We start from the raw sequence: 27,860 nt of genomic DNA on the forward strand, positions 1-27,860 counted from the left end.
GTGTGACGTAAGCTGCACTGCGCATTCTCTGATCTCACCATTTTCATTGGCAGTGGGGACAGTTTGTCCGGTGCGGGACTGGGGATTGGTGGAGAGGAGGAGAAGGCGGGAGCAAGGGGGAGAGTGGTAAGGGTGGAGAACGGAGGCGGACGAGGAGAGAAGAAAAGAGGAATAAATAAGAAAGGAAAAAAGACAGACGAAAAGGAGAGACAAAGGGACAACAGGACGAAAGGGCACGGAAGTCGGGAGAAGTTGAAGGAGTTCAGTTGACGCTGGAGGGACGAGCCAAGAGGGGACCGGAGCAAGTGGTCGCGACGGACTTCGGGCTAAGCTAAGTGGGCTAACGCTTTAGCGCCACGATCCTGCGGCAGCCGTTGAGCCCCTGCGAAGTTGAGAGGAGGGAGGCATCTCAGCGTTTCCTATGTTTACCCCGAATTGCACCGCTCTCAAATTGTTTCTTTCCTTCGTCCTCCCTCTGGGATTTCAACACCTACGCCTCGTTGGTCACAGGCCTGCAACGTTGGGTTTTCTCCGGGTTTTTCCCATTTTTCCACCACCATTTGAAGGTCGTGAGTAGAACTGACTGTTCAGGACGATATACTAACTTGGACATTGCTTGTGAACATTAATTGTTTAGTTGGCCTGCCTTATGTGCTGCCTTATGTGAAAAGTATATGTTGTTTTTTGTTTTTTGTTTTGTTTTCCCTAAATCTTAAAAGTGTTCACAGCTTACAGTTCAACTGGTGATTAACAGTGAGGGTTCCCTGTCACCTTAGTTAATAAAGTGAAGCTGAGTAATTTTGCCTGAATTTCCATTTCTCTGGGTCATATTTGTTACAAACCAGGTCAGTGGTACTGCCTACATAATGGTGTACCTCATTGATGTCGAACCCAAGCACCCACCATTTTAGTTTCTGTCTCATAGAGTGGTTAAAGGTGCTACATAAAGTGGTGGCCCGTACGGGGAATGTAAAAATAAATAAATAAAATAAAATAAAATATTTCTAGTCTGACCCAGAGAAACGAAAAACTAGTTTAAACTTGCTCAGTTTGCTTAACCTAACCTAACTAAGCACTAATCCTATAGAGAACTATAGTAAAGGTCATGGGGATGGCTCAGTTGAGGCACTGGTGTAAGGGCGAAGGTATTGACCCAGAGTATGCCATATTGGTTAAGAATGTCCCAGAAGAGGTAGAGGTGAATGCCATTGAAGAAACTCTGCAGTCAATCAAAGCACTTGGTCGGGTTAAAGTGAGAGGTAGGATGTATGATCCGCAGACTCAACGTTTAACTGTGCTGTGTGAGTGTAGACAGAAAGTCAATGCAAAAGCCTGTCCACTGGATGTCTTGCCAGAGGGCTCAGATGAGCCATGGAGAATCTTTGGACCTTCTGAAGAGGAAAATGAACCACAGAACTCTGGAAATGGATGTAACCCATTTGTTGACTCGGGTCAAGATTCCCCATTTAGAACATCCACCCCTGAAGCCATTATAAGAGCAGTTGGTGAAGTCCTTCAAATGACAAATCCTCGTTCAAGCAGTGAGGGTAGCCCTTACCGACGTCTACGCACTTTCTCTGGAGTGCAACCCACTCCTCCAGGGGAGGAGACATTGGAGAACTGGATTGAACAAGCCAGGCTCATGATAGAAGAGTCTGATCGACCTGAGAGAGAAATGAAAATGAGAGTTATGGAAAGTGTGAAGGGTCCAGCTCTGGAAATATTGCAGGCCGTTCGTTTCAACAACCATGATGCAACAGCTATGGAGTACCTCGAAATATTGGAGAGCACGTTTGGCACGCCTGAAACTGGAGAAGACCTGTACTTCACATTCAGACAGCTATGTCAGCAACCGAATGAGAAACTCTCTGAATTTCTGAGGCGCATGGAGCGAGTTCTCAATAAAGTTGTTAAAAAGGGTGGCCTGCAGTCAGCTACTGCCAACCAAGCACGTATTGACCAGCTCATTAAAGGTGGCACTCGATCAGATCTAATGATGTTAAATCTTCGACTGAGAGAACGCCGGCAAAATCCCCCTCCATTTCTACAGTTGTTGAATGAAATACGGCATGAAGAGGAACACGAAGCTTCCCGTCGTAGATTACAACCTCCCAAAGCTGTGTATGCTAAAAGTACCATTGCAGTGCCAGACAAAGAGGTGATGGATCTGAAAGCCGAAATACAAGGGCTCCGCACGCAAGTGAGTGAATTAACTATCTCATCATTCACGCCAAGCACTGCTGCTGCAACCTCTGAGCTAACAGTCAACCCACCGAAAGAGACAGTGGAAGATAAAAGCATGCGAGCTTTGAGAGAAGAAGTTAGAGAGCTCCGAGAGCAAGTTTCTGTTCTGTCTCTTCGGCCCAGTTACAGCTCCACTACAATGTCACATCACGATGAAGTCAAGTCAAATTCAGTATCCCAAAGACCTTTCACCCCAAGGGACTCGAGTGATTTTTTCTGCTACCGGTGTGGGGAGGATGGGCATTTTGCAACTAAATGCACAGCCCCAGAGAACTACCCTAAAGTAATACAAAAGTTGATACAGGTGCAAAGAAAACAAAGAACAAACCAGAAACAAAACAGCAACACAAGAACAAAACCTACCAATGTGGATGTAAAGAGGAGCGCTATCATGGTAGAGACCAGTGGCTTGCCAGAGGGACTAATTGGACCTCCTTCCCTTGCCGAAGTGAAAATCAATGGCAAGATTTGCACTGCTCTGATGGACAGTGGGTCCCAAATAACCATCATCTTTGACAGTTTTTACTCAGAACACTTGTCACATGTCCCACTCCACCCGGTTACTGGTCTATCCATATGGGGCCTCAGTGAATCAAAGAGTGGTTACCCATACAAAGGATACATCCACATTGATCTGGAGCTCCCTAGGCAGTCCAAGTCCGAAAAAATCAAGTCGGTTCCTGTTCTGGCTTTAGTGTGTCCTGACCCACGTTGTTCTGAGACCGTACCAGTCTTGGTCGGCACAAATGTCAAAGGGATTCAACCTATCAACTTGAACCCAGAAGTGAAAGGCTCAGAGCAAGTCCACTCAGCCAGAGTCCAAGTGCAGGAACAAAGTTCTTTACCGGCCCATAAACCACAGCTTGCAAAAGATATTAAAGACTTACCTGTGGCTGATGTAAAGTGGACAGGGCCAGGCCCACTAATCATTCCTGCTGGCACAGAACACATTGCCATTTGTAAAGTCAAAGAGAATAAAACAGTAGGAGACAGCATACTAATAACTGAACGTGCTGCCTCACCTGCTCTTCCACCAAGTGTATTGGTCCAGCCCACGGTACTGTTCTCTAAGATGCTAGATAAGAACAGCTTTCTGGTGCTGCTGAGAAATGAGTCATTAAAGCAAACAGCTATTCCATTGGGCACCATTATTGCTCACCTGTATGTAGTTGACATGGTGATGGATGCCCCAGGAAGGAAGGTCAATGCTGTTCCACCCATTGACCCTTCTTTGTTCCATTTTGGAGATATCTCAATCAGCAGAGAATGGAAAGAAAGACTACAGCACAAGCTGTCACAGCATTCCAATGTGTTTTCCACTGATGAATGGGATGTAGGTTTGGCCAAGGGTGTGGAACATCATATCCGTCTGACTGACAGTACACCCTTCCGGGAGCGTTCCCGCCGCATAGCTCCTGCCGATTTAGATGACCTCAGGCGCCATCTTCAAGGGCTGCTTGCAGCAGGCATCATAAAGGAATCAAGAAGCCCCTACGCTTCACCCATTGTCCTTGCCCGGAAAAAGAATGGTCAACTGCGGATGTGTGTCGACTATAGAACCTTGAATCGCAGAACCACCCCAGACCAGTACACTGTGCCCCGGATCAATGATGCCTTAGACTGTCTGACGGGCAGTAAGTGGTTTTCTGTCTTAGACCTCCGCAGCGGCTACTATCAGATCCCTATGGCTGAAGAGGACAAGGAAAAGACAGCCTTTATATGTCCTCTGGGGTTCTATCAGTTTGAACGGATGCCGCAGGGGATAACAGGGGCTCCTGCGACATTCCAAAGGCTGATGGAGAAAGCGGTAGGAGATATGCACCTGCTGGAGGTCATAGTGTACCTGGACGATCTGATTGTGTTTGGCAGAACCCTTGAAGAGCATGAAGAGAGGCTGCTTAAGGTCATAGCACGCCTTGAGGAGGCTGGACTAAAGCTGTCCCTTGACAAGTGCCAGTTTTGTTGTTCACAAGTTACCTATGTTGGCCATATTGTCTCTGAGCATGGCATTGCTACTGACCCCAAAAAAGTGGAAGCTGTAACCCGGTGGAGGCAGCCAACCGATCTCTCTTCTCTGCAGTCGTTCCTTGGATTTTGTGGCTACTATCGGCGATTCATAAAGAACTATTCCATCATCGTCCGACCTCTTACGGAACTATGCAAAGGCTATCCCCCCACCCAAAAGAGAAGTAAATCTAATCAGGGGACATGCAAAACCTACTACAAGGTTAACGAGCCTTTTGGCAGTCGATGGGATCAGTCGTGCAGTGAGGCCTTTCAACAGATCATTCACTGCCTCACAAATGCACCGGTACTGGCGTTTGCCGACCCAACTAAACCCTATACCCTCCACATAGACGCCAGTTTGCATGGCCTGGGTGCAGTTCTGAATCAAGAATACCCTGAAGGATTGAGGCCTGTGGCTTTTGCTAGCCGGAAGCTGAGTGCATCTGAAAAAAACTATCCGGTGCACCAGCTTGAGTTTTTGGCTCTAAAGTGGGCTGTAGTTGACAAATTCCATGACTATTTGTATGGAGCTCAGTTTAAAGTGCAAACGGATAACAATCCTTTGACATATATTCTTACAACAGCCAGGCTCAATGCCACTGGTCATCGATGGCTCTCTGCCCTTTCAACATACAATTTCACATTGCAGTACAGGTTAGGGGCTCACAACATCGACGCTGATGCGCTATCACGAAACCCCTTACCAGCAGAAGATAAAGACTGGCAAACTATGCCGCCTGAAAGTGTCAAAGCACTGTGTAAGCAGGTCAACTCACAGAAAGTTTGCGATGAGGCAATCACAATAGCCGAGTCTCTAGGAGTCTCCCCTGATGGCATACCTGCCTGTTACGCTTATCCAGTTCACCTCGATCTGGGTTGCTTGATGCGACTTAGCCACAACGACATCATCCAAGCACAGGATGCAGACCCAGCAATCGCTCCCATCAAGCGGTCACTTTGCCAGGGTATACCATTCTCACCAGGGGATAACACTATGGCTAATTTGCTAAACAGGGAGGCGAGTAGACTGGTCATCAAAGATGGTTTGCTCTACAGAAAAGTTAAGAGACCCTCCGAAATGGAAATTCATCAGATAGTGCTCCCTAAAGAACATGTCTCCATGGTGTTAAGATCACTCCATGATGAGTCTGGGCACCTGGGAGTGGAGAAAACTGTCGGACTCATCCGTGACAGGTTCTATTGGCCCAAGATGGGAGCTGAGGTTGAGCAATATGTAAGAAACTGTGGAAGATGCGTCACTCGTAAAGCACTTCCACAGCGAGCTGCTCCCTTAAAACAGATAACTAGTCAAGGCCCTCTTGACCTTGTGTGCATTGATTTTTTGTCACTTGAGTCGGACTCACAGGGGTTTTCCAACATCCTAGTAGTGACAGATCATTTTACGCGATATGCCCAAGCTTTCCCAGCTAAGGACCAAACAGCTGCCACGGTGGCAAAGATCCTTTGTGAGCGTTACTTTGTCCATTATGGACTCCCAGTAAGAATACATTCGGACCAAGGGAGGGATTTTGAAAGCAGACTGATCCGAGATCTCTTGAAGATGCTTGGGATTCGTAAGTCAAGAACGTCTCCCTATCATCCGCAAGGAGACCCACAGCCCGAAAGATTCAACCGTACACTCCTGTCAATGCTCGGAACCCTTGATCCAAAGCAAAAGAACAAGTGGAGTCAAAAGATAAGTCAGTTGGTTCACGCCTACAACTGCACTCAAAATGAGGCAACAGGGTACTCGCCCTACTTGTTAATGTTTGGACGAGAGGCCCGGCTACCTATAGACATATGTTTCAGTGTGTCGGATGAAAGTCAAAAGTCTGTCTCATATCATCAGTATGTCACCAAACTGAAGAAAGATCTCGAGAGAGCTTATGACTTGGCGACAGAGACAGCTGACAAGAATCATAAACGGAACAAAGCAGCCCACGATAAGCATGTGAAAGAACAAGTTCTGGAAAAAGGGGACAGAGTTCTACTGAAAAACTTTGGTGTTACAGGAAAACAAAAGCTGAAAGCCAAATGGAGACCCATACCCTATTTTATTGTGGATAAATTGCCCAATCTCCCCGTTTACAAGATTAAACCTGAACGAGGTGGGGGTGCAGAGAAGACGGTTCATCGGAATCACTTGTTGCCTATTGGATACCTTGTGAGACTTCCATTGGATGACAGTGGCACAGAACCACCAGAAAGATGCAGAACAAGAGCGCAACAAAAGGCGGGCGGACTCCTAAAGTCTTCCAACAATGAAGAGGAAATGTACCCAGAATCAGAGTACGAGGAAGTATTCTTACCCAAGCCAGTGGGTGTCGATTTGGATGGACTACTGACTCATCCAGAGTTGTCCAACAGAATATCTGGGCTCACTATCAGTGAAAGTGATAAAAAAAGATCAGTCCAGGATTTGGGAGAACTGGAGGCAGTTTCTAGTACCTATTCAGACGTTACTGCTATTCCTGATCCAGCCCTTGATCCAGTGGAAGAAACAGACCTCTATCCACTACAAATCCCTGCTAAAAGATCACAGAGAGTTGCCCGACCTGTAGTTCGGTTGAGCTACGATGAACTCGGAAAGCCTTCTGACCAGCCGGTGACAGTCTTCAGCCATGGAGTGTTGGTGGGAAGTGGAATCTACCAAGTCCCTAGAAGCCAGTTTTGCCATACCTTCTGGTGCCACCCCATGGCCATGTGTGAAACATGTTCTAGGCTGACTTCTTATCAAAACTGTCCTCCGTTAGTTGTCTCTCGTTAATTTTGATGGGGACATCAAAACCTTCTAGAAGGGGGAAGATGTAGCCCAGTGATAAACTGAGGTTATGGTAGTTACTATTTGTTAAGGTTAATTTTACATAGTTCAAAATAAGATACAAGTATATTAAAAGTAAATTATTGTTTATTCAAACATACATTGGTGAACAACTAAGTGTTTAGTATTCTTCTTTCTGAAAGAAATACATTGGTATTTTCCTTCACCTTAATAGTTGAATAATATAAAGGTCACTATTGAGTAATTACCTTATTTGATGATTAAAACTATTGTTTGTTAGTGAGCTATTGTGTAAATATTGTAACTGAAAGAAGCAGTGTGACGTAAGCTGCACTGCGCATTCTCTGATCTCACCATTTTCATTGGCAGTGGGGACAGTTTGTCCGGTGCGGGACTGGGGATTGGTGGAGAGGAGGAGAAGGCGGGAGCAAGGGGGAGAGTGGTAAGGGTGGAGAACGGAGGCGGACGAGGAGAGAAGAAAAGAGGAATAAATAAGAAAGGAAAAAAGACAGACGAAAAGGAGAGACAAAGGGACAACAGGACGAAAGGGCACGGAAGTCGGGAGAAGTTGAAGGAGTTCAGTTGACGCTGGAGGGACGAGCCAAGAGGGGACCGGAGCAAGTGGTCGCGACGGACTTCGGGCTAAGCTAAGTGGGCTAACGCTTTAGCGCCACGATCCTGCGGCAGCCGTTGAGCCCCTGCGAAGTTGAGAGGAGGGAGGCATCTCAGCGTTTCCTATGTTTACCCCGAATTGCACCGCTCTCAAATTGTTTCTTTCCTTCGTCCTCCCTCTGGGATTTCAACACCTACGCCTCGTTGGTCACAGGCCTGCAACGTTGGGTTTTCTCCGGGTTTTTCCCATTTTTCCACCACCATTTGAAGGTCGTGAGTAGAACTGACTGTTCAGGACGATATACTAACTTGGACATTGCTTGTGAACATTAATTGTTTAGTTGGCCTGCCTTATGTGCTGCCTTATGTGAAAAGTATATGTTGTTTTTTGTTTTTTGTTTTGTTTTCCCTAAATCTTAAAAGTGTTCACAGCTTACAGTTCAACTGGTGATTAACAGTGAGGGTTCCCTGTCACCTTAGTTAATAAAGTGAAGCTGAGTAATTTTGCCTGAATTTCCATTTCTCTGGGTCATATTTGTTACAAACCAGGTCAGTGGTACTGCCTACATAATGGTGTACCTCATTGATGTCGAACCCAAGCACCCACCATTTTAGTTTCTGTCTCATAGAGTGGTTAAAGGTGCTACATATATATGAAAAGTGTTTGCAGTTGTTCATTGTTTCAGTTTTGTTCATCTGCGTTAACATTCATCCTGCTAATCATATTCTGCTGGTTGTTTACTTCATCCCACCTCAGGATTTTTTTTTCTGCCTCCTACTCCTGTTTTACAAAAAAAAATGTTCTGTTTCACTTGGTGTTATGCAAGTTTTATTTTAAGACTACCAGCAGCATAAATTTGACAAAACTGTTTTTCATTTTTACAAGTGGACAATGAATTTTCAGACCAAACATTTACTTTCTACATATGCATATATTTTGCATAAAAGTTTTGACTTAAAAAGATATCTAAGTAAGAGCTTAGACCCTGTGCCATAAGAGGCATACTACATCTGTGCAATAAATAGCCTGCATACACTAATTCAGTCTGACTCATAAAAAGAGTAAGGTCATTGAAAAGTAGAATATATTAGCAGTCAAAATCTATAAAAAAAAACAAACAAAAAAATCATATTTCTGATCTGTCTGTATATTTAAATGTAGAAGAAGTCATACAGAAGTCAGATGTTCAGTGTGGGCCCAAACAAACGACAGCATGAATTTAACATTGTGCCAGATTTTATTCTTTGCACATTTAAAGTAAGACGAAAGACAGTACGGCTTGTAGTGTTTTTATTGTGGCTGTCATTTTTATGAAGTACCTTTATGGCACTCGGCAATGTCATGCTTCCTAAATTGAGTAAAAGAGTATTAAAACAAATGCGTCTCTTGTAGAAGCAGCATAATATAACACAGAAAGTAGTAGAAAAATCCTACTTATTATTGTAACAGTTTTATTCAGTGGCAAAGTGAATTACTACAAATTAAATAGCGCTACAGTTAGCTCTAATTATATTATATACAAAATATAATATACACCTAAATATGATCTGTTTTACATCAAAATGGGAAAGAGTAGACAACATGCTGTTTATATAAAATAGAGAAATCACAAAATAGCTGCTCACCAAATCTACTCAGTGTTTATATCAAGAGCAATTCTTAATATAAACATCTCTTTTAAGACCTTACTCTTTTAATATCAATTAATATAAATAGTTTAATTGAGACAAACAGTATTTAGGTCCAGTACTTATCTTTCCATCACACACACTGAACATGATGGTAAGGGAGGCATCACAAGTCCAACCCACGCCGCTAGAGAATACCAGCATTTTGGGGTTTCCATAACAACTATTTACTGTAGGGCTTTTATGAACATCTTTACCGGGGGAGCAGTAATAGTGGAGAGTGCTGTACATTTCACATTAAAATAAAAAGTGCAAAACGGCAGTCTATAAAATGTTTCATTGTCCTTTCTGCTTTTCAGTACAGTTTGCCACTGACACACCGCTGTTGGTCAGTGGGGTTGATGTTACTCATGAGCTGTTTATTATCACGGTCAAGAAGTCACATAATACAAGGTGTAAATGTTCACCAAACCATCTGGGAGAAAGGAGAAAGATTCAGGATTTATAGCAGAACGATCACACTCTGAAGACGAATAGCAGACGAGAGGAGAATAATAGGTTGTAGCTGCTAGAACGTTGACTACAGAAAGATCATTAAGTTGACGTGGCAACCTTAAAAAAAAAAAAAAAAAAAAAAAAAAAGCTCTTTCACTTGAGCTCCTGCTGCTTCTTTATTAAAGCAGCAGTTCAATAAATGAAATGCAGTTAAAGCCAGATGTTCACGAGAGCTGTATAAATATGTCAGACATTGAAAATAGATGTTTCATCTTTTAGACAGTAAGCAAGCATCTGGTTTCAACTGCACATTCAAAAGAATGGTAATAGCATTTGAACGCTACGCTGTTATGCATCAGTGCATTTCAGATTTTGTAGGCAGATTTTGTGCTGAACCTTTTGTTCCTCTAAGGATTTGGAATGAGATAAGGGTTCAAGCTCCTTTTAAACGTGAAAAAGATGTTAAAATTTCTAAATAAATTGCCTTGATTTTTAAGATTATACGCATGACCTCATTCTGGTTAAATAGCAGTGCAGTGCAGGTAGCAGGCAGTGTTTTGTTGCAGATTATATGTCGTCTGATAGAATAACAGACGAAGCCTCACCTTGGCTCAGATGGAAAGTTCATTTGACCTCATAATCGAGAGTGTTTCAGGGTGGAGGAATTAATTTTCAACATTATCTCGGCCATCAGATCAGATTAATTTTGTGATTTTTTTTTTTATTGCTTGGGATTCCACAGTTCAGAAACTGGTTTGTTTTGGTTTAGAAACCGGCCATGTGGTGACACAGAAATAGTCCCTCTCACCACGCTCCATGTGTGAGTCATGGATGCTGGCTGTAGGCTAGGGCAACATCACTAAGGAGCCGGCCTGACTCAGCACCTGTTAGCATCAAACGGTTTTATCTCCGTGCACAGACCTGTTGAAATATATATTCAGAAGGGGTTTTCCTTATAAATAAGCAGGTCACAGTTGATAATTCAAACATGCGTAAGATTTTGTTACGCTATCAGCTGAATGACTGCCACTAAAAAAAGCAAGCCGCAACATTTTTGCTAAAATTAATCGAGAGTTTCTGGAAAAGGAGTTGGGAAACGTTTTGCTTGGAGAAGAAGAAAGTGCACTAGGAAATAAATTATCTATTTGTGAGTCTATCAGAACAACCTCTAGGCATTTTTACACTTTAGTTAAAGTAAGAGACAGAATGCACAATCAATGCATTCTGCACTTCCTAATGATTTTTTTTTTTCTGTTTTGTTATTTTCTGTTTTCTTGGTTGTTTTTGCCTTTACTATAACGAGCTGCTTTCAACGAGTCCATAAATCGGCACAATGAAATTTCAATCTGGAGAGACTCAGACAGAGAAAGAAAGCGATTAAAGAAAGTTTAATGACAAATAAACATTAAAGTCCTTTAGCGTTCAGGCCCCGGCTGAGGATGTCGAGCTGGAACTTCGATAAGCTCGATAAACATTCCTGATACTGCATAGGAATGTAATCCCCCCAGGGCCTGTACTGGTGACAACGGTCAAAGAAGGATGTGGCCTGAGAGCCAGGAGCAGAAGGTGGAGATGGGGCGGAGGTGGGTTGATCAGAACTGGTAAGCGGAGGAGGACATGGCCAGGAGGTCCTTTTCAACTGGAGCTCAAACGATGATTGGCCGAAGCGAGGCTTGATCCAATGCTGATAGGTCCAGGGTGAAGAGAGGGAGGCGCTGATTGATGAGGCAGGTGAGGCTAAAGAGTCTTCCAATTGAATTTGCGCTAAAGCTTCATTACATCTAATTTCTGCTTTTGATTCAAGTTTTGATACTCTATCAAGTAAAATACATCTCTAAAAATGTTTTTTGCAATTGAGGCTTCTACAGTTTGTGAAACTGATTACAGAGAGAAACAGAAATAAATGTGTAAAACTTTCCCATCTGCATGTGTAGCAAGGTGAAACCACAAAACTGTAGGACATTTTGGCAGAATCTGTCTTTTTGTCAAGGCCTTAACCTGATTGACCAGAATCACTTCCATTTTCAAGAAATTGCTGTGTTACATTCTGAGTTCCCCTGAAGCTGTTGGATATCATGCTTTCCCCACAACAGAGAAAGTAAGTTCTCTAAAAATATAGTGGTAAACAGTAACAGAATGTTGTTTTATCATCATCACACAAGAGACAGATGTCAGAAGAAATCATACACTACAGGCCCGATCACTCAATGAGAATGTTACTGAAAAGTTGATTTATTTCAGGAACTTCATTCTTTAAGTGAGACACATGACATAGATTCATAATAACACAGTAAAAAATGCTGGGTTATTTTCATAACCCAATTTCTGGGTTGAAGCTGTTGGGTCATAGGTTGGGTTAGTTTGACCAAATATTGGGTCAAAATTCATAACTCATGCGTTGGGTCAGAAATTTATCTGAAGTCTACATCTTGCACACTTCTGTTGGGCCAGGAGTTGGGTGGATAGATTTACCCAAACGGTTGGGTCAGAAATTTATCTGAAGTCTACATCTTGCACACTTCTGTTGGGCCAGGAGTTGGGTGGGTAGATTTACCCAAACGGTTGGGTTAGAGATGAAACTTGGAAGAAGCCACGCCCCTCTTCACAAGCCTCCATTTTCAACATGACTGTGAACGTTGCATATCGGACTTCTCCTCTACTTTGAAATAAGACATGGTAAGTAAAAAGAAGATAACGTTTCAAGTGAATAGGATTTTATAAATAAATAGATGTATTTCAAACATGTTTGATATTTATTTTTATGGTTATTTAAAATGTTTATTACGGTAGGTTCCTCTGACAAAGAGCTTCGGTGTTGCTACAACACGGCTGTTGGGGAAAAAATAGATGAAGGTAAGGGCACAATTTGTCAAGTAAATTAAATTCAGTTTTTAATATAACCTCAATCATATTTGTTCGTAACTTAACATAGTCAAATTTTTAAAAATCGATTTAGTTTTAAAAGAAAAAGGTAGTTGACGGTTTGTCCCCTGATTTTTGCAATATGCGCGCGCATCCTCAGCGGGCTGAGGCTACGTGTTCGAACACCAGCAGTAATGGCGGAGGAGAGCGAGCAGAGCTTTAATAATGTGGGTATATTATGCTTTTTGAAAATAAAATAACTTTTGCAAAGTTATTAGGCGATAAATTAGTTGTGTAAACCTGAATTATGCGCTCGGTTTATTAACATATAGCTTAATTACAAACATGCTCGGACGTGTTCGGACTAATCACTCCCCTCCAGCCGCCTGCTCGTCTCGCCCGCTCCGTCAGTTGACCGGGCGGAGCGGCTCGTTAAGCCGAGAGAGAACGACCGTCTCCCGGCACATTGCTTTCAAACTCCCGCTGGTTTTCGGCAACGAATTAAAAGCAAAACTAAGACAATATCTAATGTTAATATTTACTCATTTTATTATTATTGTTACTATTAATTACAAATACATTTATTTAAAGTTGGTGCTGAAAGTTATTCAGCACTAAGTTTGTGTTAAGTTTTACTTCTAAATTAAATTATATGTGTCATTTTATTTTATTAAGTGCTATATTTATTTTTAGGAACATAAAATTACTCTGAACATTTGAAATTGCTGGCTAATTACAAGTTATTTGCAGTGGAGACAGCTATAAGATTTAATTCAGTCATTCTTAAAGTTTGATTTGTGATTTTGTCTTTTCTGATAGATTTTGTAATTTTACATCCAGGATCTTCAGGAGAATTAAGCGAAACCCAAACTCCTCGTTCTCAACGAAGACCTTCTGCATGACCAAGAACATGAGTCTGCTCCCTCAAGGTATTGAAGCTCAGAAGAAATGTTTTCTAAAATGTTTTCATGCTTTCTAGTTACTGCAACATTTTAACACTAACTTATGTTTGATACAGAAGATGATGTAGCCCTGCAGCTGCTGCCAGTACCCCTTCCTGCTCCACCTTACTAATTTGGGAGAAGTTTCAGATCCATCAACCTGGAAATTCAGATGTTTTCATTGATATCTAGCCTGTAAGTCAACCTTCATCTCTGAATAATGCTCAAATTGTTTAAATAAGTGCATCACATTCAATAGTGAGGTTTTGTGTTAAACTAGAATCAGTCAGAAATTAGTTTTTGAGAATGTAGCCCTTTACCTTTAAATTCACTAAAGGCCTGTTTTTGTGCTTCTCTCTCTTGTTCTCAACAAAGATCTTTTGTATGGCCAAGAAGAGAAAGGAGCGGCCGTCTTCTCAACAACATGAATTTTCTCCCTTAAGGTATTGAAGCTCAAGAGATGTTTATAAACTGTTAACATTTAACATTTTAACACAAGCTTATGTTTGCCAGACAGACAAGATAATGTAGCCCTGCAGCTGCTGCCAGTGCTCCTCCCTACTTACACATTTGGGAGAAGAGTTTCAGATCCATCAACCTGGAAGTTCAGAAGGTTTCATTGATATCCAGCCTGTAAGTCAACATTGATCTCTGAATCATGCTCAAATTGTGAGCGCATATGACAACTGGGGGGTTCGGTACCTCAAAAAAGGTTTAGAACAACTGATATAGAGGGATGTGCTGCCAGTAGCTAATCTACCACAGTGATCACTTAATGGGTGCAAAATAAGCTTCAAGTCTAAAAACATAAAACTGTACAGCAATTTTGATATTCAATCCTGACATTTCTGATATATATATATATATATATATATATATATATATATATATATATATATATATATATATATATATGCTTCTTATGTTTTATGTTCAGCTTGTTTAATATTACTTGGCCTGAATGCTTAGCAGTGGGCAAAGGTTCAGGCAGCACGTCAAAGACTAGGCACTCTATTGATTCTAAAACATTAATCTGGAGGTGTTTCAGGATATTTATAGATATTTTCACTGTACATTTTGAACAGGACAGGATTGATACAATTGCAGATTGTAGCATTTCTGTTGCTGGGACAGAGATGCTAATTGAGAATGTGCTTGGTTTGCAGCTTGTCTAGTGCCATTATCACCTTTGGAAGTGTAGGGATCCCACAAACAGGAGCTGTGACCACGATCCTGATTCTGACAGCTGTGGGACTGCCTGCAGAGGATGCTGCCATTCTGGTTGGGGTGGAGTGGATTCTGTAGGTTCAACTTGATTCTCAAAGCCTGCTACTTGTGTTTAAAGAGTACTTTCACCATCAAACTGTGGAGTCACTTTGGATGGAGTTATGCTGCTCTGCTATCAGACAGCTTGAAATTATTCTTAACAAGGGCATGATTTTTAACTTGCATAATAAACTAATGTCTAGGATCACCTACCAGTGGAGAAAGCCTGAGGAGAGCTTGTGTAGTAATGATTGATAAATCTACATTTGGAGAATGATGTCAACATCAGTCTGAACTGTAGAAGACCTGGTGCACCTGGTTGTTCTAGACTGAGGCAGAGAAAACCTTCAAGAAAAACATAGTAGAGTCTGACAGCATGTTTGTTCTCTTCTGTGCCCTTCAGAGACCATTTTCTCACCGTGGTGAATGTGCTGGTAAATGTCTTTGGTGTTGTTATCACCAACCATTTGTGGCATGATGACCTAATAAGCTTGGACAAAATACCAAGGTAAATGAAATCATTAAAATGATGTGTTCATGTGCAAAGACACAATGTTGCCAAAAGTAACCTAGTTTCACCCGGGATGATACGATGTTAGTAAGCAACAGCACTTTTTCTGCTGTGACAGGACTCCAGATTCAGGAAAAAGCAGAGGTGTTGGTTGATCTCTATAAATATGTGCATGAAAAATGCTGTAACAACGGAACAATTACAATCAAACACTGTTCCTCAGATGCTGGGTGCATATCTGTTTTATGCCGGTTGCTTTTTCTGCTGAGAGAGCTAACGGTTGTGGCTGTATAGGCTGTGTACCTGTCACCTGACGGCAATGTCAGGCTGACATTCTCAGCACATCTCTCTCTCATGGTCCTGAGTGCACCAATGGTAGAGGAGCTGAACTGCTTCTTTGCTCCCTGTGAAACCTGTCAGCAGTTCTCTTCTGCTCCAGCCCTGCACAGCCCCAGCTGGTTTCTGTACCACTTCACTCTCTGAACATGAGCATGATGTCAGACTGGTGGTCCTGGACACCACATAATTTTTTTTACCATTTCAAGATCCCAACCCTGTGGGAACAGTTGGAAAATGGCTTCTTCCTGTTAGCACATGATTGAGCACCAGTACACAAACCAGTGTCCAGAACATGTATTATTGCATTTTGCACGGAAGAACTTAGGACAAATTCTGGTGAAAAGAAATCTTGAATGTAGATTGTTACAAGTCATTTACACTAAGTGGTAAAACAAGGGGTGCTTTAGTCACTTCTTGTTTTGAACTTTATTGACCATGTTTTCCATTTTACCTGTTAGCGATGATAGGATTCGTTCCATCAAGGAGATCGAGCTGGACTTATCCTTTTTGGACTCTGATGAAGAGTTCATCCCCTCCGTTTCCTCCTCCGCCTCAGAATCCAATTCACCCCGAAGAGGGGATCTTCTCAGCATAGTAACACCAACAAGCTGAAACCTCTGGATAGGGATGACACCATCCTGGGGTGTCGGAGCTGATCTTTTCCTTGTTTGCCGATGTTTATTATCGGTAGAATGGGGCCATATCAGTTTATTTATCTGTATTTAGTTTCTTATTTATTTTAGTTTTTGCAACTTTTAAATTATTGATTTGTGTAATAATATTTTATTGGTGTGTAAGTTGTTAATATCTACATAATAAAAGTATTGTTATGTGAATATAATTCATCTATTCTATTATACATTTTATTTCTGTTATTTTTCCTTTTGCATGTTATGTATTATTGTTTTTTTTTTTATAAATTTGATCTTTCTCCTTCGACAATAGAAATATTTGTCCAGTGTTTCCTCACTAATCAACATGAACTGCCACAGTTTCTCATCTTCTATAATTGATTTTCTCCCACTTCCAGACCAACCTTGTTTTTTGGGGTTTTTTTTGTCTGTTTACTTGATTTGATCATATGGATCATTTCACTGTGTGTCTCCAAGTGATTAAATGTAATTACAACTGTAATTTTGTATTGCACTTGAGTGTATGACACGTACTCTGTATACAAAGTTTGACTGATTGATTGGTACAACAATACTTTGTAAATCAATAAAGTTCTGTATGTTGCATAACCAGGTTAACTGCTTCAGACTGAAAAAAAATAACTGTAAAAAAGTTATTTCTATGAATGACCTTATGAACATTGCATGAAATAATTTCGTGATAAAAGCATTTTATATCAGTCGATGTCCATAATTATTGTTAATCTTTTGTTTTATTTATCTGAAATACTGCCAAGCTGGTGGCGTGACTTATGCAGAGTTTTCACTTCACACTGTTTATTTTTAAGCAGTTAAAAAGCAAAGTGGTGAATCCTTAAACTACTGCAAATTACTAAACAGGTTGTTGCTAGGTAACCAAAGAGGGAGTAAATTAGTTGATGCAACAACATTTCTTAGCTGGCCGTGAGAAGTTGCACAGTAAAAAATGCTGGGTTATTTTCATAACCCAATTTCTGGGTTGAAGCTGTTGGGTCATAGGTTGGGTTAGTTTGACCAAATATCGGGTCAAAATTCATAACTCATGAGTTGGGTCAGAAATTTATCGGAAGTCTACATCTTGCACACTTCTGTTGGGCCAGGAGTTGGGTGGGTAGATTTACCCAAACGGTTGGGTTAAAGATGAAACTTGGAAGAAGCCACGCCCCTCTTCACAAGCCTCCATTTTCAACATGACTGTGAACGTTGCATATCGGACTTCTCCTCTACTTTGAAATAAGACATGGTAAGTAAAAAGAAGATAAAGTTTCAACGTTAATAGAATTTTATACATAAATTGAATTTATTTCAAACATGTTTGATATTTATTTTTATGGTTATTTGAAATGTTTATTATGGCAGGTTGCTCTGACAAAGAGCTTCGGTGTTGCTACAACACGGATGTTGGGGAAAAATAGATGAAGGGGAAGGGCACAATTTGTCAAGTAAATTAAATTCAGTTTTTAATATAACCTCAATCATATTTGTTCGTAACTTAACATAGTCAAATTTTTAAAAATCGATTTAGTTTTAAAAGAAAAGGTAGTTGACGGTTTGTCCCCTGATTTTTGCAATATGCGCGCGCATCCTCAGCGGGCTGAGGCTACGTGTTCGAACACCAGCAGTAATGGCGCAGGAGAGCGAGCAGAGCTTTAATAATGTGGGTATATTATGCTTTTTGAAAATAAAATAACTTTTGCAAAGTTATTAGGCGATAAATTAGTTGTGTAAACCTGAATTATGCGCTCGGTTTATTAACATATAGTTTAATTACAAACATGCTCGGACGTGTTCGGACTTATCGCTCCCCTCCAGCCGCCGGCTCGTCTCGCCCGCTCCGTCAGTTGACCGGGCGGAGCGGCTCGTTAAGCCGAAAGAGAACGACCGTCTCCCGGCACATTGCTTTCAAACTCCCGCTGGTTTTCGGCAACGAATTAAAAGCAAAACTAATACAATATCTAATGTTAATGTTTGCTCATTTTATTATTATTGTTACTATTAATTACAAATACATTTATTTAAAGTTGGTGCTGAAAGTTATTCAGCACTAAGTTTGTGTTAAGTTTTACTTCTAAATTAAATTATATGTGTCATTTTATTTTATTAAGTGCTATATTTATTTTTAGGAACATAAAATTACTCTGAACATTTGAAATTGCTGGCTAATTACAAGTTATTTGCAGCTATAAGATTTCAGTCATTCTTAAAGTTTGATTTGTGATTTTGTCTTTTCTGATAGATTTTGTAATTTTACATCCAGGATCTTCAGGAGAATAAGCGAAACCCAAACTCCTCGTTCTCAAGGAAGACATTCTGCATGACCAAGAACATGAGTCTGCTCCCTCAAGGTATTGAAGCTCAGAAGAAATGTTCTCTAAAATGTTTTCATGCTTTCTAGTTACTGCAACATTTTAACACTAACTTATGTTTGATACAGAAGGTGATGTAGTCCTGCAGCTGCTGCCAGTACTCCTCCCTGCTCCACCTTACTAATTTGGGAGAAGTTTCAGATCCATCAACCTGGAAATTCAGATGTTTTCATTGATATCCAGCCTGTAAGTCAACCTTCATCTCTGAATAATGCTCAGATCGTTTAAATAAGTGCATCACATTCAATAGTGAGGTTTTGTGTTAAACTAGAATCAGTCAGAAATTAGTTTTTGAGAATGTATCCCTTTACCTTTAAATTCACTAAAGGCCTGTTTTTGTGCTTCTCTCTCTTGTTCTCAACGAAGATCTTTTGTATGGCCAAGAAGAGAAAGGAGCGGCCATCTTCTCAACAACATGAATTTTCTCCCTTAAGGTATTGAAGCTGAAGATATGTTTATAAACTGTTAACATTTAACATTTTAACACAAGCTTATGTTTGCCATGCAGACAAGATGATGTAGCCCTGCAGCTGCTGCCAGTTCTCCTCCCTGTTCCACCTTACACATTTGGGAGAAGAGCTTCAGATCCATCAACCTGGAAGTTCAGAAGGTTTCATTGATATCCAGCCTGTAAGTCAACATTCATCTCTGAATTATGCTCAAATTGTTTGCTGTTTATATAAGTTCATCACTAATGGCCTGTTTTTTCTGTCTTCTCTCTGCATCAGGTTGGGACAAACCTGGTGGTGCATCTACAAAATGTGACAACATGGAACCCATATGTCCTCATGCAGGGAGACTGGCAAAATGCTAAAGTGTCGTTAAAAATGCTCCTTGTTTAATGGCTGAAAGGTTTACTTGTAGTTTGCTTTAAAACAGACGTTTTTTCATTAAATGTTTTCTAATGTGGAGTAAAAGATACTTTGGAGTTGTAGCCAAATTAATTGAAGTGATTTAACTACTTATGTTTTGTAACTTTTGTAAATGAAATCTGCTGGCTCTATATATGTATCATGTGGAAATAAAAGAACCTTTAAATTCATATGCCTTTTAATCCTTTTTTTATATAGTGAAATTTAAAATAATTTTTTTTTTAACCCAACTATAGTGGTATAATAACCCTTGTGTTGGGTTATGAATTTCAACCCAATTTTGGGTCAATTTAACCAATTTAAACAAGTCAATTTAACCCAACGTTTGGTTAGTTGCCATGACCCAATGTGCTGGGTCAAACCCTCAACCCAACCCAGTTGGGTTAAAACAACCCAGCGTTGGGTCGGTCCATATTTGACCCAGCGCTGGGTTACGTATTGGGTTATTTTTAACCCAGCAGTTTTTACTGTGTAGTTTGAGCTATTCCCCTGCACATCATCAGTCAGTACATGGATTGAGGTTTAATGACTTGCTGCCTTCAGTGGGTGTAATTCTTCAATTAGCTGCTTTCTTGCCACAGGCCAAGCCCAAACTGAGAAAGAAACACACAGAATACAGTGTTGGTGATAATGTGTGTTGTCCTATTATAATGACTTGCCACTAGTGTGCATAATAAGCATTTTGAATGTCTCAATTAGGTAGGATGAGGCAGGAGAGAGGAGGGAGAAGGGGGGTTCGGGATGCTGCAGCTCTGAGTGGATGGCTCCTGTTGATCCTGCTTCCCTGGTGCTCAGGTCATTATACAGGTGGTGAGGAAGGAGGAGGAGGAGGAGGGTGGGGTGGAGGTGTTTAGTGCGGTGGTTCCAGATGCTCGCTGATTGTTCTCCGTTTGTGCTGCTTGTAACTCCGGCTCCCCTCTACTCCACGCAGATGGAGCTGTCAGCTCCATTATGGATATGAAATGATTAAAACTCCAGTCAGCAAACCGCTGCTGATAACTTAGGTCTTGTTAGATGGTCTGTGGAATGGGAGATTAAATATTACAGCTTTTTTCAGAGTAAGTAAAACCTCAATATTGTTCCTGGGAGTCTATAAAGCCTGAATGTCATTAGAAGCAAAGTACACTGTGGTCAAAAAAAAAATCTACGAACATGGTCACAGTACTCAGGTAGGCAATGGCCTTGAATAATGCTTGGTTGGTAGTGAGGGTCTTATATTGTGCTAAGTGTATACCTTCCAATACCACCTAGGGCACCTGGTTTTATTTTAAAATGGTGGACTAAATTGATCACCAGCCTGAAATGTTGATAAATGACAGAATAGATTCACACCAGCCCTGTTTGGTTCGCTTTAATCAAACTATGGTTTGTTTGCCTGTTCGTTTGAGAGGTGTGAATGTACAATCAAACTCTGAGGCAAACCAAAAAAAAAAAAAAGAACTCTGGTCCACCTGAAAACCTTGGCTTGGTTGAAGTGAACTCTGGTGTGGTTCGACTGTGTATGAGAATGCCAAGCGGACCGGCGGCCGCTCCAAAAGCAGGAAACGTGTGAGTCTAGTGCTAGTAATGGCTCGTGGTCGTTTGCTGAAGAGAAATCCTACAACTGGTCAAATATGATGCTCCTCCAGTTTTGCTTACAATTTGTAAAGAAAGGAATTTCACTCGTGCCTTCGTTATTTGTTTTCTTATTGTTTGTTTAATTGTGTATTGATACCGTGTCACCACAGGTGAAGGGGTAAACAGATTCTTTAAAGGATTTCGTTCATTTGACAGCACCAGCTGAAAATGTGACCCATGCTGCAATGTTGGTCTCCGATCAAGCCGAGTCTATCGGACTGTCAGGTGTGAAAACATCCTTCATAATGTAAAGTGGACACTGACTGTGAAACAATAAAATTAAAACATTTTTTCATTAAAAGTCAAAAGTTGAACTATTAATGTAACACTGCTGAAAGAAAAACTAACTTCACTGAAAACTTAGATTATCATCTTAGCCTGTTTATCTTGACTTCATTGTTATTTGGTCAAAATGAGACAAGTGAACATAGCTAGCATTAGCATTAGCCAAGACACGAATGCTGTCTGAAGTGAACATACTTGTTCTGTTTGTTGAAATAACGTAAATAACACAGTAAAAAATGCTGGGTTATTTTCATAACCCAATTTCTGGGTTGAAGCTGTTGGGTCATAGGTTGGGTTAGTTTGACCAAATATTGGGTCAAAATTCATAACTCATGAGTTGGGTCATAAATTTATCGGAAGTCTACATCTTGCACACTTCTGTTGGGCCAGGAGTTGGGTGGGTAGATTTACCCAAACGGTTGGGTTAAAGATGAAACTGTGAAGAAGCCACGCCCCTCTTCACAAGCCTCCATTTTCAACAAGACTGTGAACGTTGCATATCGGACTTCTCCTCTACTTTAAAATAAGACATGGTAAGTAAAAAGAAGATAAAGTTTCAACGTTAATAGAATTTTATACATAAATTGAATTTATTTCAAACATGTTTGATATTTATTTTTATGGTTACTTAAAATGTTTATTACGGTAGGTTCCTCTGACAAAGAGCTTCGGTGTTGCTACAACACGGATGTTGGGGGGGAAAATAGATGAAGGGGAAGGGCACAATTTGTCAAGTAAATTAAATTCAGTTTTTAATATAACCTCAATCATATTTGTTCGTAACTTAACATAGTTAAATTTTTAAAAATCGATTTAGTTTTAAAAGAAAAGGTAGTTGACGGTTTCTCCCCTGATTTTTGCAATATGCGCGCGCATCCTCAGCGGGCTGAGGCTACGTGTTCGAACACCAGCAGTAATGGCGGAGGAGAGCGAGCAGAGCTTTAATAATGTGGGTATATTATGCTTTATGAAAATAAAATAACTTTTTCAGTTATTAGGCGATAAATTAGTTGTGTAAACCTAAATTATGCGCTCGGTTTATTAACATATAGCTTAATTACAAACATGCTCGGACGTGTTCGGACTTATCGCTCCCCTCCAGCCGCCTGCTCGTCTCGCCCTCTCTGTCAGTTGACCGGGCGGAGCGGCTCGTTAAGCCGAGAGAGAACGACCGTCTCCCGGCACATTGCTTTCAAACTCCCGCTGGTTTTCGGCAACGAATTAAAAGCAAAACTAAGACAATATCTAATGTTAATGTTTGCTCATTTTATTATTATTGTTACTATTAATTACAAATACATTTATTTAAAGTTGGTGCTGAAAGTTATTCAGCACTAAGTTTGTGTTAAGTTTTACTTCTAAATTAAATTATATGTGTCATTTTATTTCATTAAGTGCTATATTTATTGTTAGGAACATAAAATTACTCTGAACATTTGAAATTGCTGGCTAATTACAAGTTATTTGCAGTGGAGACAGCTATAAGATTGAATCCAGTCATTCTTAAAGTTTGATTTGTGATTTTCTTTTCTGATAGATTTTGTAATTTTACATCCAGGATCTTCAGAATTAAGCGAAACCCAAACTCCTTGTTCTCAACAAAGACCTTCTCTGTGGCCAAGAACATGAGTCTGCTCCCTTAAGGTATTGAAGCTCAGAAGAAATGTTCTCTAAAATGTTTTCATGCTTTCTAGTTACTGCAACATTTTAACACTAACTTATGTTTGATACAGAAGATGATGTAGTCCTGCAGCTGCTGCCAGTACCCCTTCCTGCTCCACCTTACTAATTTGGGAGAAGTTTCAGATCCATCAACCTGGAAGTTCAGATGTTTTCATTGATATCCAGCCTGTAAGTCAACATTCATCTCTGAATAATGCTCAAATTGTTTAAATAAGTGCATCACATTCAATAGTGAGGTTTTGTGTTAAACTAGAATCAGTCAGAAATTAGTTTTTGAGAATGTAGCCCTTTACCTTTAAATTCACTAACGGCCCGTTTTTGTGTCTTCTCTCTCTTGTTCTCAACGAAGATCTTTTGTATGGCCAAGAAGAGAAAGGAGCGGCCATCTTCTCAACAACATGAATTTTCTCCCTTAAGGTATTGAAGCTCAAGAGATGTTTTATAAACTGTTTTTAAGATTTAACATTTTAACACAAGCTTATGTTTGGCAGACAGACAAGATGATGTAGCCCTGCAGCTGCTGCCAGTGCTCCTCCCTACTTACACATTTGGGAGAAGAGTTTCAGATCCATCAACCTGGAAGTTCAGAAGGTTTCATTGATATCCAGCCTGTAAGTCAACATTCATCTCTGAATCATGCTCAAATTGTTTGCTGTTTATATAAGTTCATCACTAATGGCCTGTTTTTTCTGTCTTCTCTCTGCATCAGGTTGGGACAAACCTGGTGGTGCATCTACAAAATGTGACAACCTGTATGTCCTCATGCAGGGAGACAGGCAAAATGCTAAAGTGTCGTTAAAAATGCTCCTTGTTTAATGGCTGAAAGTTTAACTTGTAGTTTGCTTTAAAACAGACTTTTTTCATTAAATGTTTTCTAATATGGAGTAACAGATACTTCTGGAGTTGTAGCCAAATGAATTGAAGTGATTTAACTACTTATGTTTTGTAACTTTTGTAAATGAAATCTGCTGGCTCTATATATGTATCATGTGGAAATAAAAGAAGCTTTAAATTCATATGCCTTTTAATCCTTTTTTTATAGTGAAATTTAAATTTTTTTTAACCCAACTATAGTGGTATAATAACCCTTGTGTTGGGTTATGAATTTCAACCCAATTTTGGGTCAATTTAACCAATTTAAACAAGTCAATTTAACCCAACGTTTGGTTAGTTGCCATGACCCAATGTGCTGGGTCAAACCCTCAACCCAACCCAGTTGGGTTAAAACAACCCAGCGTTGGGTCGGTCCATATTTGACCCAGCGCTGGGTTACGTATTGGGTTATTTTTAACCCAGCAGTTTTTACTGTGAAGACATTTAATTTCTTAGTTCATGTTGTAAACGTGGCTCAGGGAAGTTCGACAGAAAAAGGCGGTCTGTGAAGGATGAGGAAGCTTTCTTCTTCTGTTTTCTCACCCATCAAAATGGGTCACAGTTTATGACTAAATGTTAAATCCGCCCAACTTTTATCCCAGCAGCATAAACCTGCACAGTAAAAACTGCTGGGTTAAAAATAACCCAATACGTAACCCAGCGCTGGGTCAAATATGGACCGACCCAACGCTGGGTTGTTTTAACCCAACTGGGTTGGGTTGAGGGTTTGACCCAGCACATTGGGTCATGGCAACTAACCAAACGTTGGGTTAAATTGACTTGTTTAAATTGGTTAAACTGACCCAAAATTGGGTTGAAATTCATAACCCAACACAAGGGTTATTATACCACTATAGTTGGGTTAAAAAAAAAATTTTTAAATTTCACTATATAAAAACAGGATTAAAAGACATATGAATTTAAAGCTTCTTTTATTTCCACATGATACATATATAGAGCCAGCAATTTCATTTACAAAAGTTACAAAACATAAGTAGTTAAATCACTTCAATTCATTTGGCTACAACTCCAGAAGTATCTGTTACTCCATATTAGAAAACATTTAATGAAAAAAAGTCTGTTTTAAAGCAAACTACAAGTAAACCTTTCAGCCATTAAACAAGGAGCATTTTTAACGACACTTTAGCATTTTGCCTGTCTCCCTGCATGAGGACATACAGGTTGTCACATTTTGTAGATGCACCACCAGGTTTGTCCCAACCTGATGGAGAGAGAAGACAGAAAATAACAGGCCATTAGTGATGAACTTATATAAACAGCAAACAATTTGAGCATGATTCAGAGATGAATGTTGACTTACAGGGTGGATATCAATGAAACCCTCTGAACTTCCAGGTTGATGGATCTGAAACTCTTCTCCCAAATGTGTAAGTAGGGAGGAGCACTGGCAGCAGCTGCAGGGCTACATCATCTTGTCTGCATGGCAAACATAAGCTTGTGTTAAAATGTTAAATGTTAACAGTTTATAAACATCTCTTGAGCTTCAATACCTTAAGGGAGAAAATTCATGTTGTTGAGAAGACGGCCACTCCTTTCTCTTCTTGGCCATACAAAAGATCTTCGTTGAGAACAAGAGAGAGAAGCACAAAAACAGGCCTTTAGTGAATTTAAAGGTAAAGGGCTACATTCTCAAAAACTAATTTCTGACTGATTCTAGTTTAACACAAAACCTCACTATTGAATGTGATGCACTTAAACAATCTGAGCATTATTCAGAGATGAAGGTTGACTTACAGGCTGGATATTAGGGCTGAAACGATTCCTCGAATGATTCGAGTACCTCGATTACTAAAATTCCTCGAGGAAAATTTACCTGCCTCGAAGCTTCGTTAATTTATGTTTTATTAGTTAGCGCACCGTGTTCCGGCCGGGACTTCATTTGCGTTGCGCGGAGCTCTCACTTCCGCCTCTGAGTTGTTGACACAAGCTAAGTCTCAGCGGCATAAAATCCAATCTTCAAGATTGGCCCGTGGGGATTTTATTGATTGATGATAATGCCCGACTTTTTATTGTTTTTGGGGAACCAATAAGCATCCTTAAAATGACTGGGGAATGCCTGCAGCATTTCTCCTCCGGGGCTGCTGGTTGAAAGCGAACGGCGGGAAGAGCGCTGAGGTGAGCGGATAGACTGAACAGGGCGGGCGGCTGAGTAGATGATGCTTACCGTGTAAATGTAGCTTTACCGACGAACCGCACAATAAATTTCATATCCCGGTCTGAAGAAACGGGTGGCGGAGCGCATCGTACATGGCTGGTAGATGAGTTTCTGAGTGTGACCAGTGAAGGTGTCGTAAATATCCCGTATTGCTTCCCCCCGTGTTCGTCCCCCGGTCTAACGGTTCGTCAGTCCGCTGGTCTATTTCCTCCCCTCCACCCCATGTTCGTTCATTCGCCCTCTCCTCCCACTCCAGGCGGCATTTCCCGTATTTTCAAACCCAAAGCGTGACAGGTTAGGTGGCAAGGTGAGTTTAATTAATCTATTAAACTCACTGAAGATGAATACATAAACTAAAAGCTGGATTGTAGACATTTTTATAAGCATATTTGTGAGCCTGCCTCTTTGTTATTAAATTCAATATAATTTCAGATTTTTCTATAACTTTTCTTCTGGTTAACTTAGAAAGTGAGCTATTATTGTTACAGGTTAGTTTTCTAAACTAAAAAAAAGCAACTGTTAGGGATGCTCAAATATGAAAAATTGGACTGATATTGATATCTGATAGTAACACCGGTATTATGCCAGATTTACTAATATTTCATTTTATAATTTTTTTATCCGATTACTCGATTAATCGTAAGAATAATCGATAGATTACTCGATTACTAAAATATTCGTTTACAACAGCCCTACTGGATATCAATGAAAACATCTGAATTTCCAGGTTGATGGATCTGAAACTTCTCCCAAATTAGTAAGGTGGAGCAGGAAGGGGTACTGGCAGCAGCTGCAGGACTACATCATCTTCTGTATCAAACATAAGTTAGTGTTAAAATGTTACAGTAACTAAAAAGCATGACAACATTTTAGAGAACATTTCTTCTGAGCTTCAATACCTTGAGGGAGCAGACTCATGTTCTTGGTCATGCAGAAGGTCTTCGTTGAGAACGAGGAGTTTGGGTTTCGCTTATTCTCCTGAAGATCCTGGATGTAAAATTACAAAATCTATCAGAAAAGACAAAATCACAAATCAAACTTTAATGACTGAATTAAATCTTATAGCTGTCTCAACTGCAAATAACTTGTAATTAGCCAGCAATTTCAAATGTTCAGAGTAATTTTATGTTCCTAAAAATAAATATAGCACTTAATAAAATAAAATGACATATAATTTAATTTAGAAGTAAAACTTAACACAAACTTAGTGCTGAATAACTTTCAGCACCAACTTTAAATAAATGTATTTGTAATTAATACCGTAGTAACAATAATAATAAAATGAGCAAACATTAACATTAGATATTGTCTTAGTTTTGCTTTTAATTCGTTGCCTAAAACCAGCGGGAGTTTGAAAGCAATGTGCCGGGAGACGGTCGTTCTCTCTCGGCTTAACGAGCCGCTCCGCCCGGTCAACTGACAGAGGGCGAGACGAGCCGGCGGCTGGAGGGGAGCGATAAGTGCGAACACGTCCGAGCATGTTTGTAATTAAGCTATATGTTAATAAACCGAGCGCATAATTCAGGTTTACACAACTAATTTATCGCCTAATAACTTTGCAAAAGTTATTTTATTTTCAAAAAGCATAATATACCCACATTATTAAAGCTCTGCTAGTTCTCCTCCGCCATTACTGCTGGTGTTCGAACA

At 40.3% G+C, this 27,860-nt stretch overlaps 3 long non-coding RNA genes across 11 annotated transcripts; 2 read left to right on the forward strand and 1 right to left on the reverse strand.

Moving 5' to 3' along the window:
• Positions 1 to 12,232: 12,232 nt before the first annotated feature.
• On the forward strand, positions 12,233 to 16,929 carry LOC148158288 (uncharacterized). 7 transcript variants are annotated; one of them, XR_015763749.1, is made up of 9 exons: positions 12,233 to 12,445; positions 12,560 to 12,622; positions 13,472 to 13,560; positions 13,650 to 13,767; positions 13,948 to 14,015; positions 14,086 to 14,205; positions 14,739 to 14,873; positions 15,242 to 15,346; positions 16,147 to 16,929. It is a non-coding gene; the product is annotated as an uncharacterized LOC148158288 (long non-coding RNA). The 7 variants fall into 7 exon arrangements; XR_015763750.1 differs by lacking the exon at positions 12,560 to 12,622 and having other exon boundaries at positions 12,286 to 12,445; XR_015763748.1 differs by lacking the exon at positions 12,560 to 12,622 and having other exon boundaries at positions 12,288 to 12,445; positions 13,451 to 13,560.
• A 380-nt stretch (positions 16,930 to 17,309) lies between these two features.
• LOC148158289 (uncharacterized) lies at positions 17,310 to 24,177 on the forward strand. Of its 3 annotated transcripts, XR_015763745.1 has the most exons (7): positions 17,310 to 17,581; positions 18,575 to 18,683; positions 18,773 to 18,890; positions 19,071 to 19,138; positions 19,213 to 19,334; positions 19,433 to 19,585; positions 24,015 to 24,177. It is a non-coding gene; the product is annotated as an uncharacterized LOC148158289 (long non-coding RNA). The 3 variants fall into 3 exon arrangements; XR_015763743.1 differs by lacking the exon at positions 24,015 to 24,177 and having other exon boundaries at positions 17,314 to 17,581; positions 19,433 to 19,746; XR_015763744.1 differs by lacking the exon at positions 24,015 to 24,177 and having other exon boundaries at positions 17,316 to 17,581; positions 18,596 to 18,683; positions 19,433 to 19,746.
• A 772-nt stretch (positions 24,178 to 24,949) lies between these two features.
• On the reverse strand, positions 24,950 to 27,183 carry LOC148158290 (uncharacterized). Its single transcript, XR_015763754.1, has 4 exons — positions 27,110 to 27,183; positions 25,546 to 27,020; positions 25,356 to 25,471; positions 24,950 to 25,256 (listed from the first exon to the last, which is right to left on the reverse strand). It is a non-coding gene; the product is annotated as an uncharacterized LOC148158290 (long non-coding RNA).
• Positions 27,184 to 27,860: the final 677 nt, after the last annotated feature.

Source organism: Poecilia mexicana, unplaced genomic scaffold, assembly GCF_051168715.1.
Source record: "Poecilia mexicana isolate PSO_F unplaced genomic scaffold, ASM5116871v1 scaffold_7, whole genome shotgun sequence".
Lineage (NCBI taxonomy): Eukaryota > Metazoa > Chordata > Actinopteri > Cyprinodontiformes > Poeciliidae > Poecilia > Poecilia mexicana.